Raw genomic sequence first — 16,590 nt, 5'->3', positions numbered from 1 at the left:
AAACTATAACCATACAAAGCAGGTAAGCAGGCGAGGAGAGGAGAGGAGAAGGAAGGGAAAGGAAGAAGGGAGGTAAGGAGGAGAGGAAATGGAAGTGTGGAGGAGGGAAGGAGAGCAGAAAGAAGGAATAAGAAAAGTAAAGAAGAATTAATATGAAGAGGAAGAGAAGGGAAGAGGGGAAGGGAGGTAAGTAGATGATATTTCAATGTGGAGGAGAAGAGGCATAAGTTGAGATGAAGAGAGGGAAGAGGAAGGAGGAAGACGTAAGGAAAGGAGAGAGAGAGAGAGAGAGAGAGAGAGAGAGAGAGAGAGAGAGAGAGAGAGAGAGAGAGAGAGAGAGAGAGAGAGAGAGAGAGAGAGAGAGAGAGAGAGAGAGAGAAAGCAGAGAGAAGGAATAAGAGAAGATGAATTATAACTGTACAAAGCAAACAGGGAGACGTCGTGAGAGGGTCTATTGTTTTCTGGTCTTTAATTGTCTTCTTTGATCTAAAAACATACGGAAGGTCATCCAGCTCTTAAGGGACAAACTAAGTGTCTAACAAGCAACAGTAAATAGGGACAGTAAATATCCATCTTCTCGCTCTTCCTCTCCCCCCAAAAATAAAGACCATAAACAAACATACAAAACAGGGAACAGAAAATGAAACTAAATTACCTGACGAACACTAGACTGACTTACTGATTGACTGACTCACTCACTCACTCTCCTGGCTCTTTTACAACTGACTAAGATCTACACTCGTATTCTCAGACACTTTGACCTCTCACAACAAATATATCAAAACGGTTCTGGTGAGTTTCACATTTCACCGGTGCAGAAGAAGCCTTGTCACACTACCACCAGCCTCAGAAACCTACCTATGGAAATACTAACACAACCCTTACGAAACCTCATCATATATAGGTGTGTAAGCCCGGAGGTGGTTGAGACTTGGCTGTGAGTCGGTGTGAAAGATGGAGAAGTGAGACGGAAAAGTGTTGCAGAGAAAGAGAGAGACAGAGAGGCAGGAAGCAAAGGTGGACAAGTGAGATTGCACGAGACGGAGTGAGAGTGCCTGTTACGGTGTGAGTGGCCCTCCTCCGCCTCCTGCCTAAGAGCGACCAGGAGAGAGGAGGAGAGGGCGACACCAACACTACACCGAAGACGAGAACGAGTGGTCAACGGCAGCCTCTTGGAAGGGAGTGAATCTACATGGACCGAAGACTGAGCTAAGGGTGTTCTTTTTGCTGTTCTTCTTCATTACTTGCGTTCCTCTTCTCGTCTCTAATTACTTGTGTCTTCTCGTTCTGCTTCATTATTTGCGTTCCTGTTTTCATCTCTCTCTATTCTTCTTCTTCATTACTGTTTTCCTCTTCTCGTCTCTAAGTACTTGTGTCTTCTCGTTTTGCTTCATTACTTGTATGACTGTTTTTATCTCTCTCTATTCTTCTTCTTCTTCTTCTTCATTATTTGCGTTCCTCTTCTCGTCTCTAATTACTCGTGTCTTCTCGTTTTGCTTCATTACTTGTATGACTGTTTTTATCTCTCTCTATTCTTCTTTTTCTTCTTCATTATTTGTGTCTTCTCGTTCTGCTTCATTACTTGCGTGAATGTTTTTATCTCTCTCTTCTTCTCCTTCTTCTTCTTCAGTATTTGTGTTTCTCTTTTCATATCAAATTATTCGTGTCTATTCTTCTTTATTACTTGCGAACGACCATAAATAAACATAAAAAATAGGGAACAGAAAATGACACTAAATTAACTGACTAAACTCTTTTCTTCTCTAATTCGTCCCTATCCTTCTTTTTTTCATTAGTTCCTTTCCTCTGTTCGTCTTCAATGGCTGATATTTCTAACGTAACCTGACCGTCCTTTCTTAAAATTAGTCTTCCTTATCATTCCAATTAATGTTCTTTTTACCAACTTTCTAATGGCGAAACTAAACTCGAGTGACACACACACACACACACACACACACACACACATACACACACACACACACTCCCCAAACATCTCCTCTCCTGGGCTTTGGGTCGTTAGCATATCATTAGGTGAAGTGTATGGCCAGGGAGTCTTTTGTTTTGCTCTCTCACCCCCCCTAACCCCCCACCTCTCTCTCTCTCTCTCTCTCTCTCTCTCTCTCTCTCCTAAAGATCGATATTGCAGACTCGACAGGAGATGTAATTAACAGGTGAGTTTCCTACAGGTGTCTGGCTTTTAACTAATTCTGAACATTATTTTTAAAGGTCAGAGAGGTTGAATAACTACAAATAAAAAAAAATCCATTGTGCTGTTCCAATCAAAAGAAATAACAGACTCCTACGCTCTTATGTTCTTATGTTCTTATGTCACGTATTTTTTTACAGTATAGGAGGCAGTTCAAGGGCAAAAAAGAAAAGAGGGAAAAAAAAGACCGCTAATCGCTGGTCGTATAAAAGAGAGTAATAAAATATAGTTCCTCAAAATTCGTGTGTCCTTCGTGGTCTCTCTTCTCGCTCCAGGTAAATTCTATGCACGTGGAGAATTGAAATGCAGGTGCAAGGGAGAGGGCGATTCAAGGTGTGTGTGTGTGTGTCTGGGTGTGTGTGTGTGTGGGGGGGGGGGGGGGGGACGCCCACACCTGTTGGTCATTAAAGAGTTAGAAGGCACGCAAGCTCGCAACACCTGCACCTCCGTCCGTCATCCAGAGTCAAAGGAATGATGTGTGAACGTACATCCACGGCACACCTGAGCTGACGTCACTACTTAAGATTCATCAACGGTACACCTGTCTCGACCTGTCCTGACTTCTCTCAAAATTCGTCAATGGCAGACTATGTGGCAAAAGATATGCAGTTCTTAGTAAATTTAAAACGGCTAAATAATGAGTCGTGAGGCAAGGTAGGTGCTTCTTTAGGGGAATACTCTTTAGCTGCGCGTGGCCTTGGTGTTCATCTCCGTCTCATTGACACTTAAGCCCCTGCCAGGTCAAAATACTTATACATCAGACGAGTAATAGAGAGAAGAGACTGACTGCCGGGCGAATGCACTTATAATACACTTGGGTAACAGAAAGAAGATACTGAATGGAGGGTGAAAACACTTATAAATTTAGAAAACACTTATAATACAGACGAGTAGTTGAAAGCAGGGACTGAATGATGTGTAAAAGCTCTTATAATACACTTGGGTAACAGAAAGAAAGGGACTGAATGGAGGGTGAAAGCACTTATAATACACTTGGGTAACAGAAAGAAAGGGACTGAATGGAGGGTGAAAACACTTATAATACACTTGGGTAACAGAAAGAAAGGGACTGAATGCCGGGTGAAAGCACTTATAATACACTTGGGTAACAGAAAGAAAGGGACTGAATGGAGGGTGAAAACACTTATAATACACTTGGGTAACAGAAAAAGGGACTGAATGCCGGGTGAAAGCACTTATAATACACTTGGGTAACAGAAAGAAAGGGACTGAATGGAGGGTGAAAACACTTATAATACACTTGGGTAACAGAAAGAAGGGACTGAATGCCGGGTGAAAACACTTATAATACACTTGGGTAACAGAAAGAAAGGGACTGAATGCCGGGTGAAAGCACTTATAATACACTTGGATAACAGAAAGAAAGGGACTGAATGCCGGGTGAAAACACTTATAATACAGCCGGGTAACAGAAAGAAAGGGACTGAATGGCGGGTGAAAGCACTTATAATACAGCCGGGTAACAGAAAGAAAGGGACTGAATGGAGGGTGAAAACACTTATAATACAGCCGGGTAACAGAAAGAAAGGGACTGAATGGAGGGTGAAAGCACTTATAATACACTTGGGTAACAGAAAGAAAGGGACTGAATGGAGGGTGAAAACACTTATAATACACTTGGGTAACAGAAAGAAAGGGACTGAATGCCGGGTGAAAGCACTTATAATACACTTGGATAACAGAAAGAAAGGACTGAATGCCGGGTGAAAGCACTTATAATACACTTGGGTAACAGAAAGAAAGGGACTGAATGGAGGGTGAAAGCACTTATAATACACTTGGGTAACAGAAAGAAAGGGACTGAATGGAGGGTGAAAACACTTATAATACAGCCGGGTAACAGAAAGAAAGGGACTGAATGGCGGGTGAAAACACTTGTAATACAGACAAGGAAAAGAAAATAGAACTGAGGAACGCTGGCCCAAAGCACACCTGGCCAGACACGCCCACACCAGCCTGGCACCAACACACAGGTGCGCCAGCACGGCCTGGAGACTACCTTGAGCGAGTCACTCTTTGTAGCAGATGTACAGACGAACACACAAACACAGACCTACACAAACACACACATATACATACACACATACATACATATATACATACCCACAAAAAATAACTACATAAATAATAATAACTAAATAGATAAAAAAACAGACAGGCACAGACAAACAAACACACCCACGCACATACATACAATAAAGAACGAACGAAAGAAAGGACGAATGGAAAATAAAGATAGAAAATAAAAATATATAAAAAATAAATACATAAATAATAAAGTAAAATAAATAGAAAAAATATATATAAAAAAATAGCACCCACTCACACCCACACACACTCCCTCACCCACCGACCCCCCACCCATCCACACACACACACACACACACACACACACACACACACACACACACAAACACACTGCAGGCCACGTCACGCTCTCCACCATTAGCTGAGTGGCATCACGTCTCACCGTCACCTTCCCGCGGGACGAAGATGAACAGCCTTGCCAAAAAATATATACACAGTTTCAGCGCCGCAATACTTCTTTCACGCCCCTCAAACACACTTCATTAATTCTTAAAAGACAGACAGACACAGCCGTCCCCCTTCCAATGCAAAGACGCGGCGCAGGTGCTTCGTGGGTGCTTGCTTTTTACGCGTCCAAAGGTGTGAGTCAATCATCATTAGCTTAATCAGCGCGCGATGAGAAGGGGAGGGCTGCAAAAATGAACACACTCGCCACTATAATTTAAAAGCTTTGGCAGTCTCCCTCGTCCTCCTTCCAGCTGTGTGAAGTGAAGCGAGGTTATGAATGGGTCGTAAGGTGAGGTAGACTATAGTGCTGCGCGTGGCCGTGGTGCTTATCTCCGTCACACTGGCCCTTGAGTCTATTGTGAATGAAAACGCACGCCATTATGACTTGAACGCTTGCCAGTCTTTCTCTTCCTTCTTCCAACTATGTGAGGCGTTATGCGTCGTTAGGTAAAGAAGATAAAGGAAGGCATTATAGTTTACACGAGGCCTCGACGCTCATCTCCTCCTCATTGGCTATTAATTAAGTCTGTGGTGGGTAAGAACACGCAACTCTCTCATAACTAAAACGGGTAACAGTCTTTCTCTTACTCTTTCCAATGGTGTGAGGTGTTGGTAGTTGGTAGTGAGTGTATAACGTAAACATCCACAAATACTGCGAAACTGAGGACTAGCTAATGCGTCGCAATACAAGGTACGGAAAGTTAGAGGCATAAGCTAGCTGCGCGTGACCTCGGTGTTCATCTCAGTCACATTAGCCCTTGAGTCTGTGATGAGTAAAAACACGCAACCCTAATTTCGGCAACGGAAAGGAAAATATGAATAACGAATTATAGAAAACGGTCAATAATCAAGCATAGTCTTCTCACCGTCCCCAATAACTACGCGTAACCTCGGTGCTCATCTCAGTCACATTAGCCCTTGAGCTTATTGTGGGTTAAAAAACAAACAAAAAAACACGCTTCCCTCCTCTCGGCGACGGAAAATATGAATGACGAATAATAGAAAAGTCATATATCAAGCATAGTCTTCTCACCGTTCCCAATAACTACGCGTAACCTCGGTGCTCATCTCAGTCACATTAGCCCTTGAGCTTATTGTGGGTTAAAAAAAAAAAACACGCTTCCCTCCTCTCGGCGACGGAAAATATGAATGACGAATAATAGAAGAGTCATATATCAAGCATAGTCTTCTCACCGTTCCCAATAACTACGCGTGGCCTCAGTGCTCATCCCAGTCACGTTTCTTAACTCTTTTTGTAGGAGCAGTGATTTCCGGGCATTTTTTCATTATAGTCTTTTTTTTTTTTTTTTTTTTTTTTTTTGCCTTTGTGCTGTTTCCTTTGCTGTAAATAAATAAATAAATGAATAGAAAAAAAAAAACACTAGCCCTTGAATTTGTGATGAGTAAAAGCACACAGCCCTCATATTGGCGACGGAAAGGAAAATATGGCTGACTAATGATGAAAAATACAGTAATAATTCAAGCATACTGTTTTTAAAGTTCGTTGTTAAAGCTGCGCGTGGCCTCGGTGCTCATCTCCGTCACATTAGACCTTGAGATTGTGTTGAATAAATATACGCAACCCTTCTCTTGACGACGGGAAGGAATATTGTGAGCCTGTGTTGAATAAAAATACGCAACCCTTCTCTTAGCGACGAAAAGCAACATACGAATGAGTCAACACAACCTCCAGACATCATAAGCACCGTCGCCCGAGGCCCTGACGGTGACTCGGCATCGACACTGACACACTCCACCCCTCACGGTCCACCCAGACTCAAGGTGAAGCGAGAGATTTCAAGTCCAACACGACACGAAGGAACGCCGATAGAAACGCTTGATTACTTCTTCTCAAACGTGTTCCTCTCCGTCGCTAGCACACGCCTGTTTTGTAGCGTCGTTAGCGGTACAGATTTTATAGTTTTCTGGTTCTCTCTCTCTCTCTCTCTCTCTCTCTCTCTCTCTCTCTCTCTGCCACTTCCTTTCCCTTAATAATATTCGCTTTATCAGAAATAGAAATTGTGTAGTCTGAATATCTAGGTGACTCTCTCTCTCTCTCTCTCTCTCTCTCTCTCTCTCTCTGCCGTAATTAATTCAGCGCCTACGGACCCGGAAAGAAGGCACATCATTTATCTTTCTGGCCGCCTTTTACCGTTTCAGTGTTCCGCCGCTGCTGCAGGAGTTAAAATTGAATTACAAGCGCGGGATACCTTGACCTCCTTCCCCCTCCCCCTGCTGCTGCCTCTGCTTGCATATTGTTGGCGGTACGCACACAAGATCAGGGCCGTAGTTATTGTGCTTCTTGCTCGTAAACTTGAGCGGGCGAAAGGATGAATGGATGGTAACTCTGCACGCCTTCACTGGCCAATGCAATGAATGGGGTCCCGCGAGTGTCTGGCAGTTGGTCGTAATTATTGTATTCTTTCCCGTAATTTGTGCGAACCAACGGAAGTATGTTTATTCTGCGTGATTTCACTGGCCAATGCAATGGATGAGGGAGTACAGCTAATGTCTACCAGTTGGCCTTCGTTGGTGCTCGCGATACTTGTGTAGGGGTCCGTTTCATGTTTTCCAGTTGGTCTCGGTTTCTTTTTTTCTTTTTCGTAATTTGTAAACCCAGTTGGCCTTCGGTAATTGTGTTCTTTCTCGTAATTTGCGCGAACCAACGGAAGTATGTTTATTCTGCGTGATTTCACTGGCCAATGCAATGGATGAGGGAGTACAGCTAATGTCTACCACTTGGCCTTCGGTAATTGTGTTCTTTCTCGTAATTTGGGTGAACTAATAAATGAAAGGATGGTTAATTTATGTGATTTTACTGGTCAATGCAATGTTGGTGCTCGCGATACTTGTGTAGGGTCCCGTTCATGTTTTCCAGTTGGTCTCGGTTTCTTGTTTTCTTTTTCGTAAATTGCGTAAACGACTGAGTGAAAAGATTATTCTACGCGATTTCACCGGTCAATGCAATGCTGGTGCTCGCGATACTTGGGTGAGGTCCCGCTAATGTTCGCCAGTTGGTCTTCAATATTGCCTTCATTCTCATAATTTGGGTGAACTAAAAGATAAAAGGGTGGTTTTGTTTTCATTACTGCATTCTTTCTCATAATTTGGGTGAACTAAAAGGAGAAAGGATGGTTACTTCTGCGCGATTTCACTAGTCGATGCAATGGCTGGAGGTCGGGAAACTCGGGTAAGGTTCCTTTAATATCTACTAGTTTCATAATTCCCAAAGGCTTTAAATGCATTATACTGATCCCCTTTAGCCTATAACGTATGGCTGGTTCGTAATGCGTCTGCCCTCATTTGTTTCTCGTGTTTGTTCTTATTCATCTTTTATTCCACTGTCTTTTCACACATCTGTTCCTGGTTTCAGCTTCTTGTGTTGTTTGTTTACTTGTTTTTCACTGGGTTTCTACAGTTCCTTGTTCGTGATGATATTTAGTCCTCTTTTATTCCAGACTTTTCACAATTCGATTTCTAGTTTCAGTTTTCTTCAGCTTTCAGTCTTATTAATAATGTCTTCTTTCTTTTTTGTTTTGTTTTGTTTCTGTTGACAATTTTAATGGTTTTCTACACGCCTATGTTGGTGATTCTCTTGTTTCACAGCCTCTTCACACATATTTTCCTGGTTCCAGTTTCCTCTGCTCTCAATCTTATTTATAGTGTCTTCTTTTCTCTCTTTTTTCCGATTTTTTCATCTATATTCGTCATGATTTATTTTCTTCTATTATTTCACAGACTTTTTACAAATTTTTTCCTTTTTCCTCTGCTGTTATTCTTACATCTATTGCTTTTCTTTGCCATTTTTTCCTTGTTTTCTACACTTCGAAGCTCGTGATTAATATTCTTCCCTCATTCCGCAGTCTTTTCACCCATCTCCTGGCTTCAGTTTCCTTCTGTTATCATCCTATCAAAGGTCAACACGGTACCAAGTTTAAGTATAGTCGGTGCAGCGCGGCGAAGCAGAGCACCACACAAGACTGGGCTGGGCTGAGAGGGCTGCAGCGTCGGGCGCCTCGCGTGTTGGTTTGCCGAGGGTATTTATGAGCGTCGGAGGGGGCACAGAATTGCTTTCAGCCGCGCCAGGAGTCAACAGAAGAGTATGCTTGAGTTATGAGTGTAATCTCCATCCCTTCTACTTACGCATGCCGGTATTATGGTCCTCTGGTGACCTAGTAAATAAAGCCCTGAGTGGTGTAAAGCTTTTTTTTTTTTTCAGTAGGGGGAAGCAGCTCGAGGGAAAAACAAGCGAAAAAAATAAAACAGCCTGCTCAGCACTGCTCATGTAGAAGTAAACAGAAATGAGCAGCCAAAAGAGAGATCGATTCTGGATGGGGTCAGTGGTCAGTTGGTTTTGTTAATTTCTTCTGTAACCTTTTACGACTGAGTTGGTAATATGTCCCCTTAACTATGAAAATCCAACACCTGTAACTAACTCCGTCCCACAAATGCAATTAAAACGCCACAGTAGCCACATAACTGTTAACAAATACAAATACGACGTTTAAATAATTAGGCGACAACCCTTCTCCTAACAGCTCATTAAACATACATTCGAAAACATCGTTACTGTGAAAAAGACAACGCACACTCCGACAAACAGCTTCTCATTAGTTAAGCTCGCGATCAATCATTCACCAGACGGCCGCTCGCTCCGTCACTTAACTTAATCATTTCCGTCACTTTAGGATTTAAATCGCCGTGTATCACATCCTAAAGTACGCGCAGATACTCAAAACCTACTCCATGATTACTAAAAAGCAGAGAGAGGGAGAGGGGGAGAGAGAGGAGGAGGAGGGATATCGCATGCAGTTCTGAAGGAGAGAGGAGGAGAAAGGAGAGAGAGGAAGGGTCGCATGCAGTTCTGGGGGAGAGGGAAGGAGAAAGGAGAAAGGAGGAGGAGAGGGTGGCATGCAGTTCTGGAGGAGAGAGGAGGAGAAAGGAGAGAGAGAGGAAGGGTCATGCAGTTCTGAAGGTGAGAGAAAAGAGAGAGGATGAGGAGAGGGTGGCATGGAGTTCTGAAAGAGAGAGGAGAAAGAGAAGGGAAAAGAAGGGTCACATGCAGTTCTGAAGGTGAAAGAGAGAGGAGGAGGAGAGGGTGGCATGGAGTTCTGAAGGATAGAGAAGGAAAAGGAAGGAAAGGGTCGCATGCAGTTAGAGAGAAGGAGGAGAGGGTGCCATGGACTTCTGAAGGAGAGAGAAGGAGAAAGAGAAGGGAAAGGAAGGGTCGCATGCAGTCAGAGAGAAGGAGAGGGTGGCAGGGAGTACTGAAGGAGAGAGAAGGAGAAAGAGAAGGGAAAGGAAGGGTCGCATGCAGTCAGAGAGAAGGAGGAGAGGGTGGCAGGGAGTTTTGAAGGAGAGAGAAGGAGAAAGAGAAGGAAAAGGAAGGGTCGCATGCAGTCAGAGAGAAGGAGGAGAGGGTGGCATGGACTTCTGAAGGAGAGAGAAGGAGAAAGAGAAGGAAAAGGAAGGGTCGCATGCAGTCAGAGAGAAGGAGGAGAGGGTGGCATGGACTTCTGAAGGAGAGAGAAGGAGAAAGAGAAGGAAAAGGAAGGGTCGCATGCAGTCAGAGAGAAGGAGGAGAGGGTGGCAGGGAGTATTGAAGGAGAGAGAAGGAGAAAGAGAAGGAAAAGGAAGGGTGGCATGCAGTTAGAGAGAAGGAGGAGAGGGTGGCATGGAGTTTTGAAGGATAGAAAAGAAGAAAAAGAAGAAGATGGAAAGGGAAGGGTTGCATGCATTTCCAAGACTAGGATCATTTCAAACGTCAAACTTCGCGCGCAATAAATAAATTCTTGGAAGCATTCGTCTCGGTGTAGCTTCTCGTTTAGTTAATGGTAAACTCTCCCAAACAACTTCACCTTCGCTGCAATGCTGGGATCCACTCTCCCGTGATTAAGAGACTGATGGGGCGTGTAAATAGATCTTTTTCTCACTTCTTTTTAATACGCGTGAATCCATCAGCTGTATTAATGAACGCTACCGAGGGAGAGACGCTTGAAGGGAAGGAGAGGAGGGGAGCGCGAGGGGAAATAAGAAGTGTAGCGTTACCCATTGCAGTGCGTGAGGGGAGGAAAAGAGTGGAGGGAGGAACATGCAGCGAGGGAGTGGAGTTTGCAAGGACGGGGAGGGGAGTTGGTGGTGGAGTGAGGGAGTGTGAGGAGTGAAAGGCGTAGTGGTGGTGAGTCACTGAGGGAGGGAAGGAAAGAGAGGAAGGGGAAGGGAAGGGACGGAATGCAAGTAAAAGAAGGGGAAAGGAAGGGACGGAATGCAAGTAAAAGAAGGGAAAGGCAAGGGACGGAATGCAGTAAAAGAAGGGGAAGGGAAGGGACGGAATGCAAGTAAAAGAAGGGGAAGGGAAGGGACGGAATGCAAGTAAAAGAAGGGGAGGGGAAGGGACGGAATGCAAGTAAAAGAAGGGGAAGGGAGGGGGCCGGAATGCAGTAAAAGAAGGGGAAGGGAAGGGACGGAATGCAAGTAAAAGAAGGGGAAGGGAAGGGACGGAATGCAAGTAAAAGAAGGGGAAGGTAAGAGACGGGAAGGGGAGCAAACAAAGGGAGTGACGTAACGGTTAAGTGATACATGAATGACTGGACGACGCGAGGGAAGAGGAACTGAAGGGAAAGGGAAGGAAAGGGGTGGAGAGCAGTGAAATAAAGGGAGTAAGGTGAAAGCATGAGGAAGGAGAGAACACGTGATAGAGTGAAAGACGTAACGGTGAAAGTAAAAAAAGAACGGCAAAAAGGAGGAAGGGATGGAACAGAGTGCAATAAAGTGAAGGAAAAGGGAAAGTGAGGGAAATAGTGGAGGGTAGAGGTGGAAGAAGTGGAAGGAAAAGAAGGTGGAGAAAGTGGGAACATAAGGGAAATTGTGAACTATAGAGAGGTGTAAGAAGTGGAAGGAAAAGAAGGAGAGGGAGGAGCGTCAGGAGTGCTTGCGTCGCCCTCACCTCCACAACGTCCGGTAATCCCCTCGCCGCGGCCACTCCCTCGCCCGCCCCGGCTGGCGGTGATGAAGGGAATTAAATGCAGTGATTCCCGGCGGGTGACTTACGGTAATCACTGCCGAGGCGAGATTTAAACCTGTCCGGGAGCCGCGCCGCAGCCACGGCTGTGCCCCGCCCCGCCCGACGCGCGCCACGCCACCACGGGGGCCGGACGCCCCCCGCCTTCCTCCCCCTTGTACTACATCGTCTTGCTCCACTGCAGTGAATATCTCAGATTCAAGGCAGTAATTTGTCCCTTTCCTTTCTACAGTATTTAACTCTTGTATCAAACACACAAAAAACATACCTCAAAGATTCTTCCCCTGACAAACAAACATTCCGTACACAAACACAAACACAGTCGGCCAGGCTGAAACAAAGGACCTGAAAACTCGGGCACAACAAGCGGCAGTAGTTAGGCAAACAAATGGTGCCAGCCGCTGCCAAGACATCCATTCTCTCCCCCGACACCTGACGCGCTACGCGTGGCGAGGCCACCAACGGACGCCGCGGCCCCCAGGCCAGGCCTGGGGGCCGCGGCGTCCCGCCCCGCCACTGGTGCACGCCGCGGCGGGGCCCCCTTGCACGCCCCGCCCCGCCTTGCACCACCGTCCCTTCACGTGCGCCTCGTCGCCGCCCTTCATCACTCTCCTCTCACGCGACCCATCACCATTTTTCACTCTTTTCTTATCTTTGCTCGTAGATTATTTTCGTGCGTGTTACGTCTTCATTTCCCTCCTCCACCATTATATATATATATATATATATATATATATATATATATATATATATATATATATATATATATATATATATATATTAAATTTGTCCAGGTCTCGGTTTCGGAATTCGACTTATTCGCCGTTATGAAATCTGCGTGGGCAGAGAAGTGGTGGTGGTGGGGAGGGGGGGCCATCAGCGGCACCATTAATCTCGCCCTTCTTCATCAATTACGAGAGCCAGCCTATAACTTATAAGACTCAACACTCACTTAATCTCTCTCTCTCTCTCTCTCTCTCTCTCTCTCTCTCAGCCTACCGGTCCCAGGAAGGCGCGGCCTTTCAATCCGTCGCTCCGTAAGAATGCAATTAGCAGGCGTTATCGAGACTCCTCAAGCCCCGACACCTTTAATCCGCGTGTCCAGAACAGCTGCTGACGGTGACGGGGACGGGGTGGCGCGGTGGTGATGATGACTGTGGGGGTGGGAGACGTAGTGGTGCTGAGGGTGGTGGTGGAGGGAAGGATGGTGATGACGGTTCTGGGGGTGAGGTGTGATGCTGAGGAGGTGATAGTGGTGGTGAAGGGTTATAATGACGCCGGTGATGGTGACAGCGGAGACGGGAGGGACGTTAGCAAGGAGGGATGGTGATGACGGTTGCGGGAGGTGATGGTGGTGGTGGTGATGGTGAGAGCAGGGAGTGTTGGTGGTGGTGGTGATAAGAGGGTGATGTTAGTGCAGGGAGGATGGTGTTAATGTTTGTGGTGATGAAGATAAGAGATAAAGGTGGTGAGGGTTGTCATTCATCTTACTGTGTGTGTGTGTGTGTGTGTGTGTGTGGAGAGCATGAGACGTGATCCAGATAAAAGTGTTACACCACATGAACACACACACACACACACACACACACACACAGCGGGAGTGCGGGCCATATTTTAAAACATTTCTGCGCCTAAGAACACGTAATTTACTAGTCTTTCGTGGGAGTTTAGGTAATTTCCAAGGGTACTTTTATGACCCTGGTGATGATCTGAGCCTTCTTCTGTACCCTGAACCTAAAAGAACACTCATTAGAACTCGATTAACCTCCTTTTTGGCCTTTGGAAATAGTTGGTGTGAGGGGTGGGAGCATCTGACAATACCAACCTATGTCTATGGCACACTAGGAAAAGAGAGCCAGCAACATCCGGACACGTGATGGCGTACGGTACGTTGGCATGTTTGTACGTTACACTTTCTCCTCCTCCTCCACCTGTTTTTTTTTTTCTCTCTCACTTCACGGTTTTTGTTCTCCAACCTACTTGTCTTACCACAGTTACGTATAATTGCCTTCACCTCTTCTTTTCGCACACACACACACACACACACACACACACACACACACACGCACTCGCTTACATATTCGCTACACACACACACACACACACACACACTTACGCGACTAACTGACACTTACATACTTACTTATTCGATCTCACACACTTACTTGACTAAACCCATTTGCACACTTACGAGATCGACTGACACACACACTAGACATCACACAAACACTTACTCGACCTTACACACACTTACAAACTTACTCGTCTACACATACTAACACGCCCACACTTACTCAAACCGACTGACTTGCACTTCTTTCCCTCTTCTTCCCGCAAACACAGTAATTCATCAAAAGGTTCGAGTTTCTTAACCTCAATTACTTCGTCTTATAACAACATTCTTTTTAGCGGACTCGTATCGGCGTAACGAGGAAGCTGACTTATGTTGTGAGGTCATTCAGTCATTATTTCCACAAACTAATCTTTTACCTTCCCCACCAAAGGATAAATGAGACGTGAACGTATACACAATTAAGCGATGTGAAAGAAGGGTGTGTGTGTGTGTGTGTGTGTGTGTGTGTGTGTGTGTGTGTGGTTTTATGGCGCTTCTCGCATGTTTATTTAGTGATATTAAACCCTATCTATCCAACGCCGAGAGAGAGAGAGAGAGAGAGAGAGAGAGAGAGAGAGAGAGAGAAAGAAAGGGAAGGAGGAGGACGATGGTAAAATGGGTGAAAAATGACGCAATGAGTTGGATGGATGAGAAAAATACACGAGGTGGATGAGACGTGAAATTTGTCGCAGCCAGAGAGAGAGAGAGAGTGGCGGTGGAGGGTTGGCGAGAACAGCAGAAGCGGGCAACCTTGACTTCTATACCCACCCACCCACCCGCCCACCTTTAGACAATCACTTCCAAAACACCACCACCGCAACACCACCACCCCCACCGAGCTACACCTCCCTCCCCCTTACGCAACCTTCACCCATATCCTCCCCGCCCCAGGACACACCTCACACCCGGCAAGTCATCTATACACACAACATAAACATACACGCTAAGTCACTCCACTCAGTAATATTGCCTTATCTTCTTGCTCCCTACCACCTCTATCTCTCTTTCCTGTCAGCCACACACACACACACACACACACACTGCTGTCACCGCCACTGCAGCCTAACCCTAACTTACCACCACATGTTATAAACTACTAAAGCGTCACTCAACGTACTTTAACCTTTCCTACTCATGTCTCCTTCACTCCCGTACTGGCACACAAACATAAACTATTACACCAACCATATCACGTCCACCAACAATCCTTCCATGCAGCCAAGCCTCACATATTCTGCGAAACACCTCTCTCCCTTTTCCTCCTCCTCCTCTTAGTCCTTCCCACACAAAACAGTTCATGCGTTCTAAATCCTTTCCCCCTGCTGCCCTTCCTAACCTTCTCTTTCCTTTCATTCCTCGCCCTTCACTTTAGCTTCATTCCTCGCATTCTCGTAAGTCTTATGCCTCTAACGTTTAATTCATCTCTCCCAGCATCACTTGACATCCACTTCACTCGCTTCCGCTTCACAACATCACGCGAGTAAGCTGGTAATTGATAGGCAGGCCGAGCACTGCATCACATCACACAACTTCCTCCTTCACTGCACGCGCTGCCGTGGTTTCGTTAGCTTGGACGTCTCCGTTTGGTATTCCCTGTCGAACTAGATGACTGGGCCAAGTGTGGGTCATACTGCCAACGGTCATGTGTGTGTGTGTGTGTGTGTGTGTGTGTGTCTGTACGTGTGTGTTTGTGTCTGTGGTCTGGGAATGCCCACTTGCTTCACCGCGTCCTTGTTTGGAGATATCTTTCGCTGTGTTTGTGTCTAGGCTTACAAACAGGTACTCACACATACACACACGTACACAAATACACATACATAGGGGTGACAGGGGCCTTTTACCTTGCTGGGGCGTGAAGTCGTCGCCTGAACGTGCAGCAAGACAAGACAAACTTTCCGCGGCACAAACACAACCTTCTTCGTAAATTCAGGTCAAGGCGTGTCTCCGGGTAGGGCCAGAGCGCGTGTCTTTCCTCCCCAGGGGCGCACAGGTGGTCCCTGTCACCGTGCAATGTCCAGCTCGTCACGGGGCAAAGTTAGAAGTGAGAAAGACGGAGAAAGAGCTGCATCCCGGGCGGAGCGAGTGTCTACCCACCTTCACTTGCCACACGATACTGAGTGGACTTTAACATTTTCTCATCCTTCGTGGTCCCGAGCGGCGCGAGTTGCCAAGTTATGTTTTTGTGCGGTGGCGGGCGGGACTTGGGCTGCCTCGTGTGCGCCGTGTGCCTCCCTTGGTGCCTCCTTTACGCCCAACTCACATACATCTAGCTAACTCTCCTAAGTAAGCACGTTAGAAACTACCCTGGGTTACCCTCCAAAAAGTACAAAACTGCAGCCTGGTACGCCGCTAGCCACCTCATTCTCCCCCTCTTCCCCTCCCCTCATACAGCCTCTCCACCAGGGGGCTCTCTAACTCATTCTCCCTTCCCCCCTTCCCCCCCAGCCAGCCCAGGTGTCACGTATACGCCGCACACCACTTCCGTTAACTCGACTCTGAAATCACCGGTCAACTGGCGGGAAATTCTCTTCATTCAACATCATTCAGACTGTGCTCGGGGGTCGAATCCTAGTCTGAGGCAACTCCAACGAGCGGAGCGTGGGTTTCCATAGCAACAGACGAAGATGGGCTATGGGAAGGAGGAGGAGCAGGAGGAGGAGGAGACTGGGGGTGGGAGACGTCGTTAAATCCTAA

At 46.0% G+C, this 16,590-nt stretch overlaps 1 protein-coding gene across 2 annotated transcripts in view; it reads right to left on the bottom strand.

Moving 5' to 3' along the window:
• LOC127007082 (extracellular serine/threonine protein CG31145-like) overlaps positions 1-16,027 on the bottom strand; it is a 294,491-nt gene extending 278,464 nt beyond the window's left edge. For both annotated transcript variants that reach the window (XM_050877634.1, XM_050877632.1), the window contains exon 1: positions 15,738-16,027. The gene's annotated coding sequence lies outside the window, so the exon portion shown is untranslated. The remainder of the gene's footprint in view (positions 1-15,737) is intronic.
• Between the last annotated feature and the right edge of the window lie 563 nt (positions 16,028-16,590).

Source organism: Eriocheir sinensis, chromosome 34 (genome assembly GCF_024679095.1).
Source record: "Eriocheir sinensis breed Jianghai 21 chromosome 34, ASM2467909v1, whole genome shotgun sequence".
Taxonomy (NCBI): domain Eukaryota; kingdom Metazoa; phylum Arthropoda; class Malacostraca; order Decapoda; family Varunidae; genus Eriocheir; species Eriocheir sinensis.
This window is presented reverse-complemented; position numbering and strand designations above follow the sequence as displayed.